This window comes from Pogona vitticeps, chromosome 7 (genome assembly GCF_051106095.1).
Source record: "Pogona vitticeps strain Pit_001003342236 chromosome 7, PviZW2.1, whole genome shotgun sequence".
NCBI lineage: Eukaryota > Metazoa > Chordata > Lepidosauria > Squamata > Agamidae > Pogona > Pogona vitticeps.
Window position 1 is genome coordinate 5,405,978 of NC_135789.1, and position 22,136 is coordinate 5,428,113.

The window sequence follows — 22,136 nt, forward strand, 5'->3', positions numbered from 1 at the left end:
GATTGAATACCATGTTGGTTCCCTCATTGTCTACTTGGACATTTCTTAACATTGTGATAACGTACTGATTGTTGTTGTGATGTGCTGTCAAGTTGGAACAGGCTTATAGTAACCTTAATAAGGCTTTCAAGGTAAGTGAGCTATTTAAGGAGCACATTTACCTTAAGGGGTTCCACACACCCAGTGAATTTCCAAAGCTGAGCACTGATTCAAACCCACTCTTCCTGAGTCCTAATCCATCATTCTATCTACACCACAATGGGTATCCAAGTGAGTAACTGGTTGTCTACTGTGAAATATCACTTTTTTGTAACATTTAAAACTGAATGTTACCTATTTAAAGAGGAAATTTGTTTGTAATAATTTAATTGAAAAACAGGAAATGAGCAGCAGTAGGGTGAAGATGGTCTATATACTTTATCAGAATGGTACAGCAATCATGCACTGGGAGAAATGTTAAACTTATCTGGTATCTTCAAATGTGGGATTAGCAATGATAAAACCAACTATCTTATAGAAGAGATTAAAATTTTCTTAAATTTGAGAATCTTCTTGTTTCTCTTCTATCAGAGACTGGAGATCATCAAGGCTGTTTTGACTTTAACATGCACCACCTCTAAATTATTTTGTCTTGCATCCATACCAGTCTCCCAAGATCACCAGCCAATAAGTTCTTCTCTCTCCTATACTTCATTTTACATTTTGTGAACATGCATAACATGTTTCATTTCTCCTGTGACCATAGTATTCCAGCTTTCTGGGCTTGTTGTTTTGCATTTTCTGATTTCTATTCCTTTGATTCATTTGCTTGAGTACCTCTTTGTTGGTCACCATTCTCAATTCAGGAAGTTCTTAACATCCCACAATAATTCTTCATTTTAAAAGCATCAGTCTTTGGTTTTATAATTGCCTGAGTTAAGTCCACAAATTTGTAACCATACACTGTACAATGTCCATTCTCAAGGCCCTTAAGTTTTTGTTTTGTTTTTTTGTGAATATTACTTTCTTCATCTTAAAGAAGCTGCTCCAGGCCATTTCTATTCAGAGAGATGCACGGCTCTCTATTCTTTCATTGTCTGGCTAAGATTCCACTAGTCATCCAACAAATTCCAGGGCACTTACATTTATCAACACAATTTTTAACTGCATTTATTGGGCTGCTTGCTTTACTTGGGAACACTACTTCTGCTTTTTATACATATCTTTCAGAGATGCTATTTCTCAAACATAAAATATAAAACAAATCTAAAAGTATAACATACCAGAGAGAATATAGTAAATAATTATTTGTTCATGTTAATACCAAGCAGCAATGAAAGCTCAGTACGTATATATGCCTGTACAGAAGACATAAGCAACTCAATGCCTTTCAGATTTTCTGGTCTACAAGATGCTTTGTGCCTGACCACTAGTCATCATGAGGAGAGTTGTAGCCCCAAATATCTAGAGACGACCAGGGTACCTAAGCCTGCTTTACAGATTACTCAAAATGTTAGCATCACTGAATAAGCACGTTCAAGCTAGCTTCCATTCATTTATGATGCTTGTTTCAGTTCACAAAAATTGACAATACTGCCCCAGTTCTAGACACCTTCATCAAAATTTAAGATACAATTACAACCCAGGCATCACTTGCCTTTCCTGTAGTAACAATAACTGTGTGCTGCCAAGTCAATTCCAACTTATGACAACACTTTCCAGGGTTTTCAAGGTGGAGAGTACTCAGAAGTACGGGATATAAATCGAACAATTAAATAAAATAAATAAAGAAGTGGTTCGCCATTCCCTTCCACGGGGCGGGGTGAGGGAGGAAATCCCTTGGACTGTGCAGCTTGCCCAAGGCTACAAAGGCTGGCTCCTCTTCTGGGAGGCGCAGGAGCGAATGGAACTCCTTACCCCTGGTGCTGGAGTGAGATAACCTAAACCACTGCTGGGAACAACTGCTATTGAGCTTCTGCTCTTCCTGAGAAGCCATTCTACTTCTTTGAATCAAAGGAAGAGATGCACTATTCCATGTCTTTGTTCACAGGGGCCCAAGTACTCTTTAGCCTTTCTCCTCCTAATTTCATCTCCCTTCATGGTCACTCCACATGGTCATTATAACATCTCTGTGTTCTGTATATTCCCCTCTCTTCCCTAACCCCTTTTCTTTTTTTATACCTGGTCTAGTACCCTGTTTCTTGTGGTTATAGATCATAAGACATCTTGGGTGCATTGGCACTCAGTAGTATATAAATTAAGGTAGCAGACAAATGAAAATGTTATCAAAGGAAACTAAGACTGATAGATTGCAGGGGAACTTAGAAAGCAGTTTTATCTATCCCAAACAGAAACAATGACTACAATTCTCACCAAGGCTTAAAACAGTTTTGGTTATTGTAGGGACCACCACTGCCCATTTCTGCTCCCCCATATGAAAAGTCCAGGCATTATGCTTCCAGCAGTGTATTTTTTTACTCTGGTCAAAACAAAAAAAGCAACTTTCAGTGAATGCACAAGAACACAAAAGAAGACAGGCTATGAATATTTTAAATATTTTATGACCTCTACTAAGTTCACTAAGCAAACCTAGCCTGTCAGAAATTAACTAGTACTTATCATTCCACCCAACATGTCATAACATTTTAAAGCAGTATCATTTCCCATCTCCATGCCTTTGAGGTACCCAACAGCATCACCTTTTGCTAAAATGTTTATGATGATTCTATGAGACCTCAACCATGTGTCCACCATTGTCTGCTACAGATGCAGTTTGTACTTTGGCTGGCCATCACATGCAAGATAATATTAATTCTTCTCTGATGTCCTAAATACTTGAGGCAGAAGGTAACCTTCTACTGTCTAAGTGCAATATTAAAGGCTTCTATAGCAGAAACTTCACTGTCCTTCCAAGATATTCATTAGGATTGATCCCAAGCAATTCTGTAGAGAGGCACAAACCACCACAAACCACCATTGCACGGTGATCATTTATTCAGGAGTATTTCTGTAAACCTGAGGAAAAACTGCTGATTACAAAGAGATCTGGAAAGTATCTAGGTGTATTGCTTAGTACAGCAATTTTTGCCTGGCATCAGTTACTTGTCGCTGAGCGACTATCTGCCTTTTACTTAGGACTGAAAAAGGGTTGTATATTCTAAAAAACTGACTGCTCCTAAGAACCACACAACTTTGAGGCTGCACAAATTCTAAGTGAAGGTCAAGGAATGTTCCCAGTTGTTTCCCGCCTTTTCTGAAAACACCAGGTGACATGCATTTCAGACACTTCTTCAGACACCAAGTTGGAAAAGAGGAGATCAGTTACTAATATTAAATGACTTGGACATAAACAACCTACGACCTGTGTACCCTAATAAAAGTGACTTTCTAATTTTAACACATCTGCACAAGCATAAAACTGTCTCCTGCAATGATAGTACTCTACCATTCCTCCATAAGCGAGGTAAAAATCGTACACTAATTAGTTTAGTTGTCAAGAAGTATACACAAGACTGTACATCAGACTATACCCACTGTTTCTGACATGAAAGGGTTACAATGCTATTGCATTTGCCAAACTTCAAGGAGATGTTTAGTAGTGATCTACATGACTCGTACTACAAAGCAAACTTAGTTTTGTTGGGTTCTCACTACTACTGGCATGTTATATTTTATTAATTCAAACAAGTAAAAAATAAATAAAGTAGGAGCAAAACAAAATATTTTAAGCACATTTTAATCACACCAATTTCTCAAGAGCTCTGTTTGTGACAGCAAGCACCTGAAAAGGTTTGCCAAACTATGCAAGGATAATAGCAATTGTAAACATACAAGATCATCCTAGTGAGGTTCTTTAGTGCTCTTGAGATGGCACACAGCACAATTCACATGAAATACAGGACTTTCCCCTTTAAAATTGCAGAACTGAACTTAAAAGGAGGACAGCTGCATCTAGATTCGAACTGCTAAGTATGGAAAACAATTTCAATCCCTTCTTCATGCATATACTGTACTGTATTAAATTATTTAATGAATTATGTGCAGTCAAGCTAATTCCAGTTTATGACCGCCCTTGCCAGGGCCACCTAGGCATAAAGTACTGAGAAGTGGTTCAACATTTTCCTTCTTCTAGTGGCTCTTCAGAAATCTGTAATTTGCCCAAAGCCACGCAGGCTTACTCTTCTACAAGAAGGCACAGAGAAGAATCAAACTCTTGTCCCCCGATTCACTGAACTATCCAGCTAGTCATTAAGCTAGTATAGACATAATGTCCTTGCCCAAAGGCGTGCGCGCACACACACACACACACAACTTGCCAGGTTCTCAAAAGCAACACGAACCAATCAGAAAGGATAAGACATATACATGCATGGATTGGTCAAGTCTGAACTCAGGATTGCACGTAATTTCCTGTAAACATTAAACAAATAGTTGATTTTTGATCAAGCACCTCCCACTAGCAGTTAGCAATTCTTATCTCATCAGATAATCGTCCCAGCAATGAGTGATTACAGTCTATGTAAATTATTAACAACTGTCACTGTGCACTTATTAACACTTTATAATCATAGCCTTTTACCTGTGCAGACCAAGGTGTCACCTTTAAGCCCTACTGACAAGGAGCCCAGGTTATGCCAGATGACGTACTTAAAAGACTGGGGAGAGGGAAGTGAAGAGCCACAGCAGTACGATAGTGGCATTAATTTTACTGGCACTTCAGCTATCAGCAATGTCTTTTCTGGCCTATCATATTACTGGCAAAAGTATGGGCGCTGCATGTGTTCATTCTTAGCTATCAAGGTGTTAGTCGTCTTCTTCAATTAACATATTTGATAATGCCTTGCAGACATCAAGTTAGTAAGACAAGACGATCACAGGATCCAGCAGGACACTGCTTCTGCAGCAGCACTTACAAAGCTCTGAGCATGCCCATAGATCTATATTTGTAATTAAAATTCAACATATGGCTTTTTGACAACCAAGTTGATACTGTTTTTCAATTGCGGTGAAAAAGCTAGTGTTGGATTCTATACATGTCAGATAACTCAAAAGATGGGGCTAGTTCCACAGAAACCTAGTAAAATAAAAAGACTCAAGTGTTTTTAAGATAAAACATCAGACTATCATCATTTAAAGCATGTGATGGAAATTATCAAGTGCTCCTTTTACCCTCCATCTTTTTCATATGTAGCAACTCTTATTAGTCTGTTTCAAAAGACTAGAGAACAAACCTTTGAACCTAAAGAACATGCCTACAATATTAAGGGGAAAGGCCACAGTTCACTGTTAGTTAAAGTACCAGCTTTGCTTGAAGGCTCCCCCTCTTTGCCCCCGTGCAATTTCCAGCCTCTCTGGGTAGGCCTTACAAAGATATTCGCCTCAATATCAGTTTCTGGGTCACTGACGATGATACAGCTAGACTAATAAAATATATAAATAATAAAACAATTTCCTAGATTCCTAAATTTTAAAATGTCCATTAACTTCTTCCCTCTCCCTTGTAACACCAAACCATAAGAACGGTATGTGAAAGTGTGAATATATGCATATATGTACACACACAAAATACTTCTGCCATTCATAGAAGTATTTAAGAGCAGTCATCCCAGGAACCTAACTGAAGATTACATGTAGTCAGTCAAACTGAGTCTTAAAGTAGTTAACATATTTGGAAAGCAAAATAAAATTATGTCTGATTTCTCTAGAAAGTTCCCATTCCTTTGTAAACCTGTGTCCACACTCTACACAATCTTTCCGTGTATCTTTGCAACTGCAAAAGATGGGAGGGTGTTATGGTAAACACCTGGCACAGTTTCATAAACCTAGCAACAGTTTTACTCCTATTACCAAAACAGGAATCTATTAGGCGAACACATTTCATACTTTTGGGTTAGGTCTACTTGTCTGAGGACAGAAGGCAAGCGCTGTATCTATATATATATCACAATTTTCTCATTAAGAGAAAGGTAGGAATCTATTTCACATGTAAGGTATCAATGCTATCATGGCGAATGTGGCGTGAACAAGCATCTTTTATGCTTAATATATCAGCCAACAGATTGCAACCCCAAACTCGTCCAACCTCAAACAAGTAAACCCATCTGTATTTGCTGCTACTTCTCTGTCCCCTGATACTCTCCTTCCATTAACTGCTAGTCACATGTTCTCATGTGATATCGGCCTCTTTGTTCTTTTGTCCCATTCGTGACATCATGCTGTACACCTCTAAACAGCTTACTGCTTTTTTTTTAATTATCAAGGTGTTTAAATTCCATCTTAGGAGTCACAACTTCCAACAAGGCTTTTCCTGAACCTACTAGCTTTATGTATTTAGCACAACTGCCTACTTTTCACTTTCCTTATTTCTTATCATTTTCATCCTGACTGACATTGGCTGAAATCCTTCTGTGCAGCTCTGTATACATAATGGCAATGACATACTGGGATGCAATGTTGATGCATCACCTGTGAGTTGCATGCACCTCAAAATAATGTTTAATCAGGATCTGCCAGTGATAATGACATCATCCATGCTGTGCACGCAGAGCTGTGTAACAGGATTCTAGCTTTCTATTTCAGTCTTAACATTTAGGGAATTATTTTGTTAAATAAAACAAATCTCAAAGTATTTCAAATTTATTTATGCTCTCAAGGTGACCGGAAAGTGATGCTGAAATACACAACCCTTTTCCCATGATGCCTTGGCAGTAGGTGGCTAGATGGCCAACATTAAAGACTGCTCCCTAGCATTAATTCTGCCATCTACTCAACATTATTCACTTTTCCCTTTCAGTGTCAAGCCAGCACTAATGGCAATCTCAAAACAATACGGAATGCCATATGGCTACATCTGGATATTAAAATTGAGAATATCAATTACCAATCCACTAATGCAAAGCCAAAAGCCACAGACAGTAAGAATTTAATCCAATTCAGGGACTGAAACTTGAGCCAACAGCAACATATACGAAGCAAAATCTACAGTGATTTCTAGCATTAAGTTGGATGATAACAATCAAAATTAATGGAAGAATGCCTTTTATTTTTTTGCTAAAATCTATGAAAAAGAGCAACAAAGAACAAAAATAGGGACACATATTAATCAAACCAGGGGAGTTGTATCAGTGTTAAATAATGTGGTGGGATTGCTTGCCTCCCTAAATGCAATTTTACTGAGTGTAATGCTTCTTTTAAAAATTACTCCAAGATCACAAATCAGAGGTCTCCACCCAAACTTAACAAGGACTTCATGTGATTCCACACTGTGGTTGAGAAATCACAATAATGCCTCCTTGAACAGTGGTTGCTCTCTTAATGACTTAACTTTACTTCCTGGTGGTTCAACTTTATTGCGTACAAACAATCAGCAATGGGCTGGGCTGGTATGTAAGGGGGATGGCCTATAAGCAAAAGGCAATAGTGTGTTACTATAAATCTACTCCACAAATGCAGTTATTTTTCTCTTGGCTGGGCAGACATTACTCTTACTCAAAAAAGAAAAAAATATAAACAGAAAACCCACATCTCTTACACTAGTCTCCCCCAACCTGGCACCCTCCTGATGGAATTTACAGCTCAAATTGTTCCCACCAGAACAATCTGTGGCTATGCCAGCTGGGATGATGGGAGGTGTAGTCCAAAACCAGGTACCCAAGCCTGCCTTACACCAAAGGCAGGTTTCAACCGGCATAACTTTTAATTTCTTAAAAATGTTTTGCTTATAAGCATGCATTAAATTATGCTGAACATTTACATTAGCTCATATTTCTGATTCACCATCCCTTGGATGTATAAGAAAATACCGTACAGCATTTTCCACAAGGCATAACATTGTAACGGAGGACCCAGGTTGAATCAGAACTCAAATCAGTTGAGGCCCATTTGCTGGCTGACACCCAGCATTCACTATCTCCCTGCCTCAATCATCCCCAAGCTCTGCTGTGAGTATTAAAGTAGGAAACAAGACCATGAACTCTGCAGGCTCTTGGAGGGAAGAAAAAACATACATGTCACAAATAATCAACATGGTTATCTTTTGAAGTTCAAACTTTTCTAACTGGATTAGAAACAGAGTTTTTTATGCCAAACACAAAGCATGCCTATCACACACTGATCTAACAGCTGCTAAGGAACAAATGTGAATAAACTCTACCTTGTACAGCCTGTGACTATAGACCTTTACGTTATTTTACCAACTGCTGTTATGGAGAAAGACAAAATGAACAAGCAGATGGAACAAGGCCATTTCAAAAGGTGCACTCGTGGAAATATAAACAGTGGGAAACAAACTGAATGACAATCATCAACTGCATTTAGTCAAACACCTACTTTTCAGTGTAGGCTAGGTACCACCTGAAAAGAAAAAACAAAAATAGCTCCTGAAAACAAACATGATGCCAAGTGAAAAATGTATTTTAAAATCACTGCTAGCTTTAGCAGAACTACTAAAAATCTGACACATAATTAAAAGGTTGGAGTGAAGCCCAATGCTTCAGACACAACATTCAATTAAGTTAAATTTGAGAAATGCATAAGTTTTAAGATATGTTGTTCTATTTCTATTGTTTGAAGCCTCCTCTTTATATGGAGAAGCAGGATATAACAGTTACAAAGCAATTTTAAAATAATTTTAGAAATGACATTCTTTTAAGCTAAATTAAGCTTTTAGTTCTTGTCTGCAATTTGACTGTACTCCTGTGCTTTGTTTTTGCTGTTGTTTATAAGCCATCTTGGTAGCATTTTCACTGAAAGTATAATTTCACTATAAGTTCATTAGATGTCATTTATTCTGCCCTGCCAAGCTTTCAGGAGTAAGCCAAAACTCCAGCAACAAATTATCTAGAGCTAAATCCAATTGCCAGTACTACAGTACTTAGAGCAGATCCACAGAACCAACAGGAGCTTGATAAATCAATACTTATATAAGTTTCGCTGACTCAGTGAGCTGACTCTAGATGGGACTAACAACTGGATTTAAGCCTTAATAATATAACTTTTAAAGCATTACCAAAACAACATGCCACTTCCAAAGAGGAATATTTAAGACAACTGTATGAACCTAAATGCCACTGGGTACAATTCCAAATGTAATCCCATTCCACCAAAACCCTTTCACTTCCAAAGAAATCTGTTCTGGATCTATTTAAAGTCTCAATGCTTCAGCTGACCTCTGATGTTAATTAACAGCACCAATTAGGTTAACATAATAAATTACTGAATTTTTAAAGTTCATCACAGTGTAAACTACTTTAATAACCTAGAATAGGCCACATTCTCCCACCCACTCCCAATGTATGGGTGTAGGTTACACGCAACTCAACCATGCTTCTTTCTTGGCAAAGATTTTTAAAAATTGCATTGTTAATTTATTTTTTAAACATGGGTTTCATTAAACACACAGCACATATAAATTATTAGGAATAATGTTTAAGTCAACAATTAAGCTTTTGCTTCACGTCCTTTTTTAATCTGTATTTATTTCTATAACAATTTCAGCTCAAATGCTGTGGCAGAAGCTGCCATATATTGGAAAAGGGTTCAAGAGAATTTCCTTTCCATCACAAAGAGGTTGCATGAGATCAGACCAATACATTACACAGCTTTACAAACAATGGGTGTTCAAAAGGCATGTAAACTGCTTTGGAAGAAAAATAATTAAATCAACACATTTATTAAGTAAAACAGTTCAAAACCATTTTTATAGAAGGTTTGAGATGTTACAATCATGCTTTCCTCTTTTATCAAGAATATTTCTCCTGCCATGTTAAAAAAAATCAATAAAATATTAAACCTGCCCACCCAAATTTGAGGACTAAAAAAAATAGGGAAAAATTCTGGACATCTGCCACATCCCAGCCCTGAAAGAACAGATTAAAAGGGAGAAAAAGATTAATGAAGTCAGAAAAGGAATCTAAACTGCACAGTTTAGTTTGAGAAGGCTGTTAATATTGAGCAGAAAATGAAGAGTTGCCTTCTTGCAAACGCCATCTTGTTGCAGTTACCCGGCCCAAGCACAAAAAGATCCATTCATTCCCAGAACAAAAAAAAAGGGGGGGGGAGTTTTGCAAGCATACACACCCCCAGTCTTCAGCCACTAAAATACATACTGAAGCATTCCCCTTTCCACAAACCATACAAGAGGAATAAACGCTTAACACGTTAAAATGCCTTCTTCATCTCTGTTACCCTAATATGAATTTCATACAGTCAGGAACAGCATTGTGTCTTTATTTCACTAGTGTCTCCCTAGCAGGAAACCTCAAAATATGCAACAAACATTTTCCTCGGGCTGTGCCCCACCAACAGCCAACCCAGCAGGACGCCCTCCTTCCCATTTCTGAGGTTATGATTTCCCCACATCTCAATCCGTAGAGATGGGGTGGCGTTAAAAAGCAGCCATCCTCGTCTGAGCTTTTCCTTTTCAGTAAGATGACATTTTCCTTGCTTAGCGCGGATAGAAAAAGCCCGCCCTAGGAATCCAGGCTTACATAAAATGTGCCCCAAGAAATGGGTTTTGCTAAGGCAATCATGACCAAGAATCACATTTGTTAAAATTTCACTTTATCTTCACAAGTGATAAATTGATAGCCTGAGATAACCTCTATACCACTCTAATTTTCTTCCTGACATGATGCCCCTTTTAAAAAAACACACACAAAAAACCTCCCCTATCCTGAGTTCATTCTTTCTTTAATATCACAGAATTGTCTCCACACCCCTTTCCCACATTATAGATAACTTTAGAGATCCAAGATATATATATTCCTTTTAAAAAGGCTTTTCTCTTGATTCTACAGGGGACCTTTCTTTTTTCCATGCAAGCTTTTCCTGGCATGCTCCCTTACTGTCCTGCAGCCAACGTGTCCACCCGGAGCAGAGACATTAAATGGCAAAATTACACAACCTCTATTAAAAAGGAGTAGTTAAACAACAGATTGATGAGTGCCTCAGGTATGACAACAAAAGTATGAACCCTTTCTTACTCCCCTCACCTGCATAGCACGAAGAAAGCCATCCAGGTCCCCCTTTTTTCTCGGCTCTGCCCCCACCCTTGCTCCCCGGAACCGTCTAAAAGGAAACTCACCCTGTTTCTCCTCCACCCAATCAATTTTCCACCATTATGGTCTCAGCCGTACACAGACAGCAATTTCTCCCAAGCATCCTCGCCGTGGACTTAGCTGCCCCCCACTTCTGGTTTCAAAGCAGAAAAGGATCCCAGTCTCTCTCTCTCTCTTCCCCCCCCCCTTTCCTATCTCACTCCATCAGCTAAAGAGAAACAGTAGCCCCTCCCTGATATTGTGGTGATGGGTGGGACTGGTCTGGAGACAATAAAAAGGGAGGGGGTAATGGTTACTGTATTTCTTGATTTCCCTATGTCAGCGGCCTGGGGGGGAAGGGCTGGGCTGGGCACTGGAGTAGGAGAAAGAGAAGGCATTGTTGGGTGTGGGGGGGCACAGAGGGTCTAGGGCTGAAAAGCAGCAGGGTTGCAGGGTAGGGGGTGTCAAAGGAAAAGGAAAGCAAAATGGAAGAAGAGGAAGAAGGGGGGGTCAGGGATTTGAAGCAGCTGTGGAAGGAAAAGATGGGGTTGACAAAGGGAGGGGAAAGCAGAAGTCACAGGAATAGGAAAGAAAGAGCCAAAGCCAGGAAGGAGGGGGTGGGAAAGCGTGGAGGCACCAGCCTCAAAATGGAGGGGGGGGAGATATAAAAATGGGGGAGGGAGGAGAGGAAGGAAAAAAAGGGGCAGAGGAGATGGAACAGGATTTAAGTCACCAAGTGGGAGGGTTTGGGGAATATAGGAAGAGAAGTGTGGGAAAATGAGAAAAAAAATATAGGATGAAAGCACCCCTCCTTTTTTTTTACTTTAACAGGCTGTGTGGGCATGATTTGGCTAAAACGGTGGAGGAGAATGTCAGCCATGGGGCTTCTGGGTTTCCTGGAGGTTTCTCCCCCAAATCACTCTGACCCATAGTTTTACAGAATACTATACATCTCCGTGTATTATTTGTTTTTTAACAGTAGAAGAGGTTTATATGGGTCACCTATAGAAGACATGGGGGGGCAGGCAGCGGGGGGGGGGGTGTTGGCAGAGAGAAGAAAAGCCTCCCGAAGGGAGATGATGATGGGGTGGTGATGACAAGGCGGAGGCTGTGCGGGGGCAGGAGGGAGGCTTTGCGGGGGAGGCCGAGTCCAGAAAAGCAAAGGGGGGGGGGAAGCCAGCCGAAAAAAACTAGGATTGGGGGGAGAGGCATAGTTAGCTGAGGGGAGGGCCCGTTTTTTGGGGGGAGAGGATACTCCCCCCTCAAAGGTTGGGGTGGATTGAGTTTCTGGAGGAGGATTTTGTAAAAGGGGGGGAAGAGACAAAGCACAGAGGCTGCAAAGTGGGGGGGGGGGACGAGAGAGAAAGGCCGGAGAGGGGCTGTGGCCAAAGGGGCAGGGAAGGGGGGGAACCAACCATTCCTTAGAGAGAGGGGGGGACACCCTTCCCTGGAAGAGGGGGAGCAACCATTCTCTGAAGGGGGGGCTTCCAACAACCCTGTCAAGACCAGACCTTGTGTAAAAGGCGGCACCCCCCCACCAGCCCTTTCCTCCCCCCCTTTTGTGTGGGCCCCCCTTTTTTTTCCTCACCTTCCTCGACGGCCGCTGCTCATTCACCGCCGACGTCGGCAAAGCCCCCCCTCCAAAAAAAAAAAAAGAAGACGAAAGAAACCAGCCACCACCCCCTCTTCTCGGCCCTTCTTTTTCGGCCTCTCTCCCTCCACTCTTCTTTTGCAGGCCCGTCGGGGGGGGCAGGCAGGCAGGCGAGGAACACCCCCAACCCCGCCAAGCTCTGCTTTTCTCCCTCCGAGGCGTCGTCGCTGAGGCGTCCTTGCTTCGCCTTTTTTTTTTCCTCGTCGGGGGAGGAAGGCGACGTGTTTTTTTTTCCTTTCCCCTTCTTTCGGGCCGCGCGAGACCCCTTCCGACACCGCCTCAGGCCCGCCCGCCTTGCCTTTCCTTTCCTTCCCTCAGCCCGTCCGTCCCGCGCGGCGCGTGGCAGCCGCTTTCCCTCACGAGCCCTAACCGCCACACACTGGGGGGGAGGGGGGGAAGAAACCAAAAAGGAGGGCGGCGGCTGCAGCAACCACACAAATAAAGGCGACCCCCTGAGGCGGCAGAAAGACAGACCCAGATGGACAGACAGGCGGGCGGGCGGAAAAAAAATATGTTTTTTCAATCTATATAAATCCCTTCCTCTCTCTCTCTCTCTTTGGTTTTGAGAGGAGGGGGGAACGGAAAAAAAAACTCCCCGGGGAAAAAAGGGGGGTAGGTTAAAAAAAAAAAAGCAGCAACAACAACAGCGGCGGCTTGGGCCTGGGCGCGGCCGGCGAGGAAGGAGAGAAGCCTGAGCCGTTCCTCCCGTCAAGCCCGCCCGCTTCCTTCCTTCGCTCTTCCTGCGCCCGCCCGCCCCGTTTTGTTCGTCCGCTCGCTGGCTGGCTAGCTGGCTCGCGTGCCCTACGGGGGCTGGCTCGGACGAGGGTCCCCCCCCTCCCCCTGCCCCTGCGGGCCGGGCTGGGAAACCCCGCTCGCGGCTCCGCCCCTGGTGTTGGGCCTGGCGAGGTCCTGCTTTCCTTCCCCTCAGATTTTTTTTTTTTGGTTTTAATTTTAAATTTTGTTTTTTAAAAAAATGGTTTTCTGGGGTGTTAGGCGAGGAGGAGGAGGAGGAGGCTGAGCTCTTCCTTGGGCAAGGGTAGAACGGCAAACAAACATAAATAAATAAAGCCATACAAAGGCAAAGAAATACATACACATAAAGACAAAGAAATAAATAAACATAAAGACAGGACAGGCAAAATCCAAAGAAACAAAACTAAATAATGAAAAAAAAAAAGGGTTCGTCTTTAAGGGGCCATATGTTTTCGTTTTCTTTCTTTTTTTGCGTTTTTCTTTCGTTTCATTGGATTTTTTTGCCTACAAGCTAACACTGACTAATAAGTAATTAGGGTGGTTTTTTTAAAAGGTGTTTCCCACCCTTTTTATTCTTTAGCCGCCTAGTCTTAATTGACTAGATAGGCGGGATATAAATACAATAAATAAATAAATAAATAAATTTGTTTTTAAAGCACACTTTAAGATAATTCCAGTTTCTGATTTGCTTCCTTTCCTTTCAAAAAAAGAAAAAAAAAGCAACATGCAAAAGCTGGGGAAAGACAAGGCGAGCCAATGTGTGTGCAATATATGTAAAATTCTTTTAAAATCTACCTAAAGCCACTTTTAAAATGTGTATTGTGTAATATATATCTCAGCAAAAAAAGGAGGGGGGAGGAAGAGAGAAAAACCTGCGAAAATAGACATAGCTTTGTAAGTAACTAAGGAAGAAGGCTTGGTTATTTTACAGATGGGGAAGAAAGAAAATCAGGGATCAAGGATAAAAGTTAAATCAACTCCACCCTTGCTTATAGTTTTAAATAGGCTGTTTTTTTTTAAAAAAGCATGCCTCAGCAGCTTCAACATATTTAGCATGAAACTGATATTTCATTCAATATTTCCATATACATTATGTCTGATGAAGTGGATGTTTCCATGAAAGCTCACATTAAAATATATCTTTAAGATGCCATATGTTTTTTTTAACTGTATTACTGTATTTCTTTGGATTTTTGCTTGATATATCTGGTGGATGTAAAGGATAGGGACAAAATTACACACTACACATTTTAAAAGTGGCTTTAGTTGGATTTTAAAAGGATTTTGCATTTTTTACCACTGTTTTTTTTTCCAAACTAGTTTATGCCCTTTTTACAGATTACTCTTTGGAAGAGCAGGCCTTCATTTTCAACTCATCTCTTTACAAGAAATGCCATTTTTGCTATGTGCTGTCAAGTTTCTGATGACTTTAACAGCAACCCAATGAAATGGCAACCTCCAAAATGTCCTCAAGAGCCATGCTCTTGCAAATGGAAGCCCATGGCTTCCTTTAGGGAGTCGATCCATCTCACCTTTGGCCTTCCTCTTTTCCTGCTGTCTTCCACCTTTCCTAGCATTTCTGTCTTTTCCTAAGAACCCTCCCTGCTCATGATGGGCCCAAAGTAGAACAACCTCAGTTTTAACAATGTGTGCCTCCAGAGAGAGCTTGGGCTTGATTTGATCTAGGACCTACTTGTTCATCTTTCTGGCAGTCCAGGGTATCCTCAAAGCTCTCCTCCAGCACCATATTTCAAACAAATCACTCTCCCAATCCCAAATCAGCTTGACTGGGAATACAAGAGTATGGATGATCTTGGTCTTGATCTCCAGAGACACATCCTTACGCTTCATAATCTTTTCTAATTCCTTCATTTCTAATCCTCAGAATCTCCATCTTCTTCTGATTTCTTGACTTCACTCTCCATTTGGATTTGTGATTGAGACAAGATATGCAAAATCGTTCACTATTTCAGTCTCTTCATTGTCAATGGGCATGTAAATCCCACTGTGTTTGATAGACCGTGCAACCTACTAAGTAGGTTTAAGTTTGTAGCCTAAAAGATCTGCCATGATAAACATTTACAAGATCACCAAAACTGGAGTATTTAAATTATTTGCAACTCTTGTTGCAGATAAACTATAAAAACTCCAAAACACCAATTAATTCAATAGACTACATCAGCCATACCAAAGAGTCCAGCAAAGAAAAATAATTTAAATATCTATCATCAAGATATAATTTTTAAGAAGCTTATATAATGGATGAGCAACTTTTGTGGGCCATAACATTTCCTTCCCTCATCACAGACAATGGGGCATATCTTGACTTCCCTCTGTCCAAGAAATATAGGAATTATTTTATAATGAGGTGCCTGTAGGCTAGAAGTTTCTGACAGAACCCTTGGCATGTTTAACTGAGGTCCACTTTATTAAAAATATTTGTTATTTATATTGACAGAATTCAGGGGCCCAGTGCAAAGCATGTGACTCAAAAATAAACACCCTGTAGACTGATAGTTTTAAAAAAAATAGATATGTACTGCTAATTAACTACTGTACTAAATTTGTTTGTGGTTACTGTGGGAAGATTAGGAACCTAAACCTAGGTAAAGAGATTCCCAGAACTGGTTTCCATGCTAAGTAGCTGGATCAGGCAGCCACTGCTCTTGACTAAACTAAAGAATATGTGACCTTAGAAAAAGGAAGGAAGGAAGCCTAAGAATACCACTCTACACGTAGATATAGAAAAGACACAAGGGGGAAACACAGGATACCTAAAGAGATTCAGTCAGTCTGTGCTGACACAGGATGTGATGCCTGCTTGTCTCACGGTTGGCTCTGCACCAACACTTCACTCACCAAGCTATCTAGCCAACAACATTTTAATTACCCACAATTAATTACCCCAGAGGTAATGCTATGAACCTATCCAGCTACCTGGCATAGAAGAACCTCTGACCAACATCAGTGGTGGCTCCTGCTGGTATCCTGAGACAGCCGATTAAAGGTGCTGGGGAGTACTGACTGGGGGTATGTGTCTGAGAATTGCCATGGGGGAAAAATAACATTTCTCAGATGTATAGGTGTTGAATTTGGTCTCTGCTGCACTTTCATTAACCATTGTCTGGAGAAAGGCCGGGTTTCGCTTGTTTTCAACTGTGCCCTACATTGCAGCTCCTCGTTTACATTGCTCTATTGAGTGAACAGGAAGCACTTTTGAATAAGATCTGGGCCTATCTGTATATCCCCACCTTGATTGCTGTTTCCTGTCTGCAGCAAACGAATATCCACTCGGAGGGTGGGTCTTTCTGTAATCAGCATCAGTAATATCAAATACCCAGCAACGAAAGCTAAGAATCATACAAGCTTTAATTAGAGTGTCTTATTCATATCAGATCATTGCAAGCCTAAACATCTATTTATCAAGGTCATTCGTCAAAACATAAAGCTTGGCATGAGATAATTTATCTAGTAATCTACCCATTTTTTTTAAAAAAAGGAGGAGATGGCTGAGATGTAGCCGAGTTTTAAATGTTTGCTTTGCGTTCCAGCCTCCATACAATTTGCCATAGCTTCAGCGCCTCTCTTAAAACATGTATCTAAATTATACTTATGCACGTTTTGCTGGTATCATGAAACTCAACCATGTTTGTGTAACTCTGTTGTGTAAACAGCACCTAAACAATGGATTTAAGCACACGTACACACACCTCGCTATGATGTGGTGTCAAATGAGAAAGCTAATGCAATACAAGACTAGATCAAAAGTTGTACAAGAAACAAAGGAAGTTGTTGTTATGCGCTGTCAAATCATCTCCGACTCATGGCAACCTTATGAATGAGCAAAAGGTCTTGTCTACAGCTGTCCTGCTCAGCTCTTGAAAAACTTCAAGCCTATGGCTTCCTTTAAGGAGTCAGTCTCTCTCGCATTTGGTCTTCCTCTTTTCCTGCGGCCTCAAACTGCCAGCCTGGAACCCCTGGGCTATCCAGGCAGCTCAGATCACTTAAGAGAACGCAATAAACAAAGACAGCTGTGAAAGCTGCCAATGAGCACCTCGTTGGCACCTTAAGGCAGTTGGAATTCCTTACAAATTGAGCCGCCTGCTGATCCTTGCAAATTGTCACCTGGACAGCTACGGCAATCCACCTTGGGATACTCCGTTTGATAAACTATGAACATACAATGGGACAAACTTTAGTCACACCCATAGTTGTTTGGCCATAGTAGAGTACCTGTAGGCAAATTTCTGGTGACTGTCAGGGACAGACTTCCTGCTTCAGCAGGAGGCTGGACCGGATAATTTCAGGCGGTCCTCCCAGCTGTACTATGTTTTGATTCTATGGAGGATCGTGTAGCAGGAATCAACGCTTGTTTTGGGAAAAGTGGCTCTCGCAGGAAAGCTGCCATCTATACTCACAACCTTAGCCCATCATGCTAAGTATTGTTCACACCAGCCTTCTCCAACCTGATACCCTCTCTTTACATTTGTTTGTTTAATAATAATTTCATAATCCTAGAACTTCAGAGCTGGAAGGGACCCTGTGGGATCATCAAGTCCATCCCCTGTCAAGAAGGCCCAGAGGGGGGAATCAAACTCCCAACGTCTGGCTCCACAGCCAGAGACTAAACCACAGAGCCCACCAGCCGTTTTCATCCTTTCCAGGAAATATGGACGAACAAATTACCATCTGATCTCCAAGGTTTTGCATTAAAAGTCTCCCCAGCTTCGACCAGGAGATGCCAGGATTAAACCCAGCCTCTTATCCTGTGCTCTGCCACCAACCCACAGCCATTCCTCTTCCGGCAACACAGAGAAGGGAGAACATGATTTTTTGCCCTCCTCACACCCAGCCATTTAACTTTTCTAAACAATCCTTTCTGGATTACAATATCCGGCAGAGGCTCTCTTGAATTAAAAAAAAAAACTGTGATGCTTTTGGAATGATTCAGAAAGCAGCTTATGCAGCTCACATGCTTAGCTCTTGAAGATTCCTTTAAAAAAAGAGAAAAGTTTAATTCTCAGAGATTAAAAATATTCAGTAATCACAGGAGGAAGGCAAAGGGTGGGTGTAACCAAGTCAGTCTCCTTAGTTACACACTTCAATTCCAATTCCACATGTTCCTCCCTTCAGCTTGACTGTTTCTCATGGAACAAAAAGGTTATTTTAAACTTTCTAGAAATAGAGAATTTAAGAGATTAGCAACTGGAGGCTTTCTTTGCAGCCAATTTGAACCGAGAAAGCTTCTTGTTTGTAATGGCCGCAAATTCTGAAGGAGAGGCAGATTTCTCTCCCTTCTTCCCTGCCCAGTCCTGTTTCCAACTTGCCCGTCTGCAAACAATGAATAAGACGGAAGGTTGGAAAGGCCAAGTGCCGGATATAAGTTCTGACTTATTTATTTTGTGTAAAATATTTATACCCTGCCTTTCTCCACAAAAGCAGCTTACAATATTAAAACAAAGAATATTTTTAGGGTGTGTGTGTGGAAACAAATTTAAAAACATACACACACATACAAACCAGGTCCATTTTGAAGAACCGCCTCCCAGGTGGCCAGTTGCTGAGAAAAAAACACTTGTCTGAAAAGTTTTTTACCTGCTGCTAGAAGGATGGCAAAGAGGGGGCCAGCCTGGCCTCCAGTGGGAGGGAGTTCCACAGGTTCAGAGCACCGACAGAGAAGGCCATCTCATCAAGAACGCCTGGGTACACTAGGGTATTCTAATTAAAAGAAAGTAGCTTTCCGCCATCGCCGCTTCTGAAAATTATTTTTGGGATGGTGTGTTCTTGAATCCTCAAGGTAGGGGATTCTGGGGGTGGTAGTCCCCCTTCTCCCCCCCCCCCCAGAGTGTAATTCTCATCCTGGCCCATCCCTGTGGTCACGCTTGCCAACAAGGGCAAAATGCGCTCGGCACATCATCCCCCTCCAGGATCTGATTACGCGACTGCCCAGTCAACGAGCGAGCGGGATCCTTCCCTAGTGAGCACCTGTTAATTTCCATGCAACACAATATACAACCCAGCAAGACGAAGCCTCCTAAGACTTATGGGACTTGACAACGGACACTTGCATCGCGAAGCAATTTCGTTAGCTAGAAGCTTGAAGGAGACATCAGCGGGAACGATTAAAATGGGAGCCTTTTTTTTTTTTGGTGGTGGGGGGATGGATTTTAAATTTTTTGACACACATAGGAAGTAAAAGGCCGGCTGGATAGCTTAGTAATTTTGGTCTCTGGTTGTGGAACCAGAGGTTGGGAGTTCGATTTCCCCACTACAAGTAGAACCAGCCTGGGTAGCCTTGGGCAAGCTGCACAGTAGTCCCAGGGCGCCCCCTGGAGGAAGGGAAAGGGAAACCTACTTCTAAGACTTCTTCAGCTGGAAAACCCAGGAAAAGGATCGCCATCGGTCAGAATTGACTTGTCGGCACATGCTGATAATAGTTATTAGAGATCGCAAATAAAAGAAATGTAAAGCTATACATTCTGGAGGTTGGAGAGCTCTGCCGCCCATCACAAAACAGAAGGTTAAAACCTTACAGTTTTGACTACAAGTCCCAGAATCCTCCAGCTAGCTTAGCCAGGCAGGTTTATGTTTTGATCAGAACTCACCCAAATCCACACAGTTCTTCAAATTGAAATTTTTAAAAATGAAAATAGGGAAGTAGGGGGAGCTGACAGGTTCATCCATCCAGGCCCAAGTACTTCTCTCTTAAAAGCACGAGTTCAGATCTATGTTTATTCAAACCATGCAAGGGGTGGAATACTGGTTGCCACCTTTTTTTCCCCTCCCTTCTTATCCTTCACAGCTGCCTGGCAAACCGGCACAACATTTCCCTTGCAAAAAAAAGGTTCATACCTCCCGGGTTTGGCTGGTGCTGATAGTTTAGGATTTCATCCCGGTTATTTTTTGTTTTGTTTTTTAAATAAGGATTTACTAAAACTTGTAAATGGCTTCCTCTTTGGGACCATTAAGAATCTGGAGTCTTAAAAAAGAAATCAGGAAGGGGATAGAGAGCAAAATTGATGGAAATTATCATACTGATGAGCCCCATGTCCATTTCTCAAGGTAGGGCAGAGATTGGAAAAGTTACTTTCTAAAGAAACTGTGGGCTCAAGAAATAACTTTTCCACGCTGTGCTCGCCACTATCTTAGAATGAAGGCAGTATATGTTAGAGTTTTTCCAACTTCACCGTCTAAAACTGGTTTGGCTAGGAGGGATCTTTCTGGGCCGGAATGACTGTCAATCTCGCCAACCCTAACCAATCATTCCTTCTGTACCTCTGGTTTGAAAGGGAGTCCCGCCTCTCCGCTGAGCTCTCTTTTCCTCTCTAGAATCTGTCGGAGTCTGTTGTTGAAAGCAGCCACGTTTGTCAGTTTGCTGTTGGATCTACTAAGCAAATGAAACATCTTTATTCTTTCTCCTACTAATATCTCAGAGTGAATTATGGAGACTCTGAAGTGCCAGTGGATTAGAAAAAGGGTGGATGGCTCCGGGGATCTTGAAGCGATCCTGCGCGGTGAGTCCCTGTACAGTACTTCTGTTGCCCAGCTAGATGGGTTTAACTTCAAAACTCTGCAAAAGTAGGCACATAGAGGAAACAAAACAAAATATTTTCCGAGAAAAACTGCTAAACATTTTTATCTGTCTTCCTGAATTCTTCACGGTGCGCTTCTTTGCAGTTTGTTGCCAAGCTAAAAATGTCAGCTCGGAAACCAACTATCTGTTACCAAGTTTTCAGCTTGGTACCCGATGCGCTCGCCTTACTTACTCTTCTCCATCCGAGTCCTCTCCTTCCTCTTTATCTTCTTGGGGCTTTGCTTCTCTTCCAAGAAATACATCAGGACAGTTCACTGTCTTATTTTGTAATCTTGTTTGCAGATAAGCCTATTTGCTCTCAAGCTCTCCTTGTCTATGAAGCCGGTTAAAATGCCCCATCCTGGCTCTCGTGGCCTCACTCCCTTTAAAACACAGCTCGCAAAGTTAATTACAATCTTTTTTCCAAAAAAAGTGATTTAATTCACAATTCAATGTTCAAAAATCATTTTCCAAAAAATGGTGTAACCAATTACCAAACTCTCCAAATAATTTGTCACTATGAATATTACAATTTCTCCCCCCTGCCCAAAAAAACACAAAACACCTGGGTGCAATTCCTTGTGAACTGTTTTTCTCATTTCCCAAAAAACACACACCAAAGCTCCGGAGCGATAAGGGAACAGCAAAAAATGCAATCTAATGTAAAGGTCTGTAAAAACACCAAAAGGCCCTTTCAGAGTGACTTAAAAAGTAACACCTAGAAATATTACCATTCCCACTTCTTGTATGATATTTGAAATGTAATGTTGTTATCCCTTGATCATCAGGAACAAATAAGGTTTGAAGCAATGACATTCTCTTAAAAGATGGGATTGAAGGACATTGCCAGGATGAGGCTGGATTAAAAAAGCAGTGGTTTGTAAACATCAAAACAATTTAAATGACCTTTAAATCTTTAAAAAAAAATTCATTTTTTCCAATTTAAATTTGAAAAAAAAAATCCAGTTAGAAACAGTTCATTGAGATTTAAATCAAATTCACCCTGGGAAAGGTTGATCTAGATTCCCAGCTGGTTGGGTTGATTAATATCAGTTTGTTTTCGATGATCAGTCCCAGGGCTTTTCTACTTAGGAACAGTGTGCTAGCAAAGGTCTGTAAACTTATTGATAGAAGCTCCAGTTTG

General features: G+C 41.2%; 1 protein-coding gene across 7 annotated transcripts in view; it reads right to left on the bottom strand.

Moving 5' to 3' along the window:
• The window catches only part of GNB1 (G protein subunit beta 1), a 60,183-nt gene extending 47,435 nt beyond the window's left edge, over positions 1–12,748 (bottom strand). For 4 of the 7 annotated variants that reach the window (XM_072977633.2, XM_072977635.2, XM_072977634.2 and 1 more), the window contains exon 1: positions 12,604–12,748. The gene's annotated coding sequence lies outside the window, so the exon portion shown is untranslated. Of the gene's footprint in view, positions 1–11,062; positions 11,616–12,603 lie in introns of those variants that run through there. The other 3 variants (XM_072977636.2, XM_078379435.1, XM_078379434.1) reach the window with 1 other exon arrangement.
• Between the last annotated feature and the right edge of the window lie 9,388 nt (positions 12,749–22,136).